General features: G+C 35.2%; 1 long non-coding RNA gene across 1 annotated transcript; it reads left to right on the top strand.

Moving 5' to 3' along the window:
• The first annotated feature begins 8 nt into the window (after positions 1 to 8).
• Positions 9 to 2,345, top strand: LOC124891415. The gene is made up of 2 exons (XR_007049685.1): positions 9 to 1,999; positions 2,092 to 2,345. It is a non-coding gene; the product is annotated as an uncharacterized LOC124891415 (long non-coding RNA).
• Positions 2,346 to 4,891: the final 2,546 nt, after the last annotated feature.

Raw genomic sequence — 4,891 nt, forward strand, 5'->3', positions numbered from 1 at the left:
TGTACCAGAGGTCCGTCTTCAAGCATGTGTGACTGTGTTTCATGATAATCTAGAAAAACAAAAAGATACACACAACCCATTTGTGATTAATGAAACAGTTAACTTTTCCTCGACACTATATTTCCCCCACAACACATTTTGTATGAATTATTATTTGTGATGTATGCTTGTTTGCTTATAAGGAGGCACATCCAGCACATAACTGTGTTATAGTAGTGTTTTGAAAGGGCATTATTATAATGGTAGATATGATAAAAGAGTTTAACGTACCACCTCAATCGTAGCATGATTAGTTGTGTATTAGCAAAATTCCAGTTTCACTATACAACTGGCTGAAGCTTTATAAATTTCTCATTATATGGAGATCTTTTAAACTAATGTGGAGGTTGGACAAACAATGGCACATTGTTACAGAGAAGTTAACATATTTACCACCAGTTTCCTTGAAAGATGAGAGCTTGAGAGAAAACACAGAGTAATGCAATGTTCAAGCTATTGTTATCTGTACATGTCATACTTGATCTGTATAAATTCTTTTTGAAATCTTGATATTGTGTTTGTTCATATTTTTAGGCTATGGTGACTCATAGTCACAGCAAGTGATTACGATGAGTTCCACAAAATAGTGAAGCGCCACATGCTGACCACTATTCCAGAACCAACTGGTCAGGTTTCTCATTTAGAGTTTTTAATATGCTTTGTCATGCTCTTTTTAGCATTTTGTTGTTATTTTTAGTTTTCCACGCTTCTACAATAGTGCCTTTATTGTTTATAGAAAAATTGCTCATGTAATGTCAGAAATCAAAGTTGGCCTTTTCAATTTGCCTCAAGGATATGGTTTGGGACTAAATAGCTTATCAAGATTATATTAGACATTTTTACTACAGCTCAATACAAGTAATTCATATTGGTCAGTCAACTAATTGATTATATAGTAATGTTTCTAATTTAAGTTTTTCTTCATGAAAAGTAGGGGCGAAATCCGGATTCTTACCTTATGGCTTTTAAATCACAACTCTCTTTAATTTTTGGGTTGTAAATAGTTTATTTATACATATCGCATCGTGAAAACAACCTTGTTAGGCTGCATATAATAAACTTTTGTGGTCTGACCCTTTCTTGGACCTGCGCATAACGAGAACTTACTGCATCGGCCTGCCTTTTAACTGAATCTTTTAACATAAGTACACGATTTTAGCCTAAATGATTGGCTTCTGTCGAACCTGTAACTGCAATACTAGATCTTCCCTTGAAAAGTTAACTATTTGTAAATACAAGCAACACCAGTTACTAAACTAATTGATTTACGAATCCTGAGTGCACCGTCTAGAGTACTGGATATTGGAGCAACTGAGATAACTGTGAACTGGCTAGGAACTGGATTCAACACTTCTGGAGGATTCACTAAAGACGCTTTGTCCTGTTTGTTGTCAATACTGTAATTGCATCACATCATCTTAAGATTATTGAAGACATAACCTTAGATAGGATGGTGTGGAGATCGCAAATACGGATAAAAGTTAAGTAGATAAGTTTCTGTTCTCTCCCCTTCCTGTGGGTTAAGCTTGGTGATAGTTTGGTACACTATACCTGTTTCTCCTTCCCTACGAGTAGGCGGTAGTAGTGGCATTTTTCTCAGTACTTCCTTATCCTTCGATTCATGTTACTACATGTTATTTCTTACGCTTCAGTTATCGCTTTATTTAGTTGTTGTTATTGTTCCTTCTCTTTGAATGCTATGTAGTGCTTTCTTTTTTATTTACTATGTCCTAATTGATCTACATTTTTTTTTCTACTGGCTTTGATATGCATTGCCAACACTGGAATCATTTGATCTCCAGCAAACCAGTTTCACTACAGATCAAAAAGAACTATGGATTCAGAACTGTTGATCATCTCCATAACTTTAATAGTTATCGATATTTTGAGAGAGAGAGACAGAGAGAGAAGACTTTTTGCTAATTGCAAACCTTTCCTATTTTTATCCAACCAGTCAAAGGTGACGCTTTTATTACACATTATCGTGAATTTTAATCTTGGTTTTGTTTTTCCTATTAATTACCAATCCTGTGTATTTTTTGGGCTGTCCAGTTAGCGAATTTGTGAAAGATTTGATCTTGGTGTGCATTTTCACATGGTGGGAGGTGACATCTAGATCGTTTACGCTTTCTTTCCTGGTGGTCATTTTTTTCAGAACATGGTGATGGTATTCATTCCATTTTCTTATAGAACAGGAATATCATTGTTAACCATACAGTCCTCCTAAGATTTGGTCTTCTATTTCTTCTTTTTATGTTTCTTATCAGATTGGTTCCCATCAGCTATGGATTTAGATTTTCCATTTACACTACTGCATGTATGGCCAAAGTATTAGAATCAAAGTCCCTAAAACAATATGTAGGAGCAGTGGCAGAGCCAGGATTTCTATTAAGGGGTTCGAAAAAATAACTACACGTTAACAAGACCTCTAAAATAAGCGGGTCGAATTTGATTTGAGTAAACTAGACAAATTTAACAAGATGAAATAAATTTTCATAGCAAGAACCATGAAATAGTAGGACAAGGCTTTTCACTAATCCTTACCGTTCACAGATGATCTTAAATGCTTCTTTAGTTGCATAAGGAAGCCCAGTCTTCGGGTCACGATACCTTAAAATTATCAATGATGAAAACAACACTTGGTCAATAATATAATAGACATCCAAATTAAAACTATCATACAAAGTTAGTTGTGGACAAAGAGATGATAATACATCTAGGACACATAACAGGTCATGTACACATGTATTCTCTATTTTTAGGCAATAAAATAAAGGAAAAGATCACAGAAACACAGAAATATTATCCAAGGGAACAAATTAAAAAGCTCCAATATAAGATTGTGAGATGTCACTGTGTGCGTGAGAGAGGACAAGAGAGAGGGAAGGTAACAAGAAACAAGCAAGCTACCATTTGAAAGAGCCAAAATAGAGGTGCCCCATATATGTACAGATGTAATGGAGATGACAGATTGGGAGGAAAGCAAATGGGATCAATCCAGAGGCTACATTACATGTTTTTATTCTAGAGACCTTACAGTAATAACTGTTGTAATGAAAGATATTTTTTTAGATGATGAAATGTGATACGGGACAAATGGTCATCTTAACTTTTGATGACATTTTTGGAGGCCAACACATAGAGGCTCAAGACTTGGTCACCTCGAGAATACAAGAACATGCATGGAGGACCGGTTTTGAGCATAACTTAAAGCAATCTAGCGTGTGGAAGGTTGCTTGGAACATTTAAGGTTGAGGACTCACGGTTTTGGACCTTAATTAAGGGCATTTTGGACATTACACATGGTGTATTTACACACCATGACCGCCCCTCTTATTAAGGGCAAAGTGGTCTTTTTATCTTCATTTGTAATATATTATAAATAGGCCCCCTTAGTCTTATTTTCACTAGATTTGGAATGATGAAGAATTGAAAGACATATTTTCTCTCTTTTGAGAGTGTAACACCCTTAGTTGTAGGGCGTGGAAAAGTCATCCTTAGCATAGGGCTTAGAAAGCCAATATTGATCTTTGCTTGGAAACGGTAGATCTTGAGGTGAGTTCATTCCCTTGGTGGTCACCGTAAGAGTGTGGCTTTGATTGTTACATTCATTAGGGGTTAGTGTTGAAATACACTTGGTTCTTAATCTTGTAATAATTTTGGTCTCACTATCTATCTTTATTTTCTTGCAAATCGTGTATGTGTTGTGTAGTGGACTGTTTTGGGGTCTTCGTTGATTCCAAAACTTGTATTATTGTTGTTCATCTTGTTCATCACGTTTTGTAGCTGTTTTGGTGTTAAAATATACTCTTGTATCTTGTATTCTTGTTGTTGGTAGCGAATCCGAGTGTGGTCTCCATCTTGGTCATCGAATCCTTAAGATTAGTGGACTGATTTGGTGTTTGTTTCGTGCTTCCCTTGTCTTTCCCGTATCATTTGGTATCAAAGCATGGCTTGATTTTGTTCCCACAAGATCAATCTTGGGCTTGAGACCTTGAAAACTACAAAAAATAAAAAACTGAAATCTGAAAATTCTAGAAACAGTCAAATCTGCCACCTTTGTGTTCTTGGCCGAAAATCGCATTCTTGTTGTGTCTTGGCCGAGATTTGTTTGTTGTATGTCTAGATCTAGTAGTGTTCTTGTTTGTTTTGTTGTTTTTAGTGTTAGTTTTCTTGTCCACTAACACTTTGTGTCTAAATCTAAACTTGAGCTTGAACTTGTTGAATTTGTAGTTGTCTTGGCCAAGTGTTGGAGATATTGTTATTGTGGATTGGAGTTGGCCGTGTGAAAAATTATTGGTGTTCTTGAAGATTATTGTTATAGTTCTTGGTGTTGTTGTTGTTGTTCTTGATGTTCATCACCACCTTCATATATTGTTGAAGATAAAGTGAATGCTAAATTCAAAAAGTTAAAGGAAAAGAGTGTATTATTTGTTAGTCTTGAAAGACACTACAACCAACAAGGACCTATCAATCAAGTCTCAACCACTTTCCAACACTTTTCCATGATTTAAGGATCCATGTTTTAAGGAGAAGTACAAGAAAAAGTCAAGTCTTGAAAATTGAAAAAGGCTCCAAGACTTATTTTCCCTCTTAAAACAAATTCCACCAATCTAAATTAATTTTTTTTTACCAAGACTTGAACATTTGAGAATAACCACTTGATAAAATCAAACTAATACGTGGCTGCCATGTCATCACTGCTACTGTTCACGCAATATTTCCGAGCTTAAAATTTTAGATTCTTAGTTTCATCTTATTGTTTCTTTAGTTTCATGTCTTGATTCTAGAATTAATTAACAACTAGTAATCACCTACTTAGTTGTAGTATAATTATTGAATCCGTTTCTTC

This window comes from Capsicum annuum, unplaced genomic scaffold (genome assembly GCF_002878395.1).
Source record: "Capsicum annuum cultivar UCD-10X-F1 unplaced genomic scaffold, UCD10Xv1.1 ctg3498, whole genome shotgun sequence".
Lineage (NCBI taxonomy): Eukaryota > Viridiplantae > Streptophyta > Magnoliopsida > Solanales > Solanaceae > Capsicum > Capsicum annuum.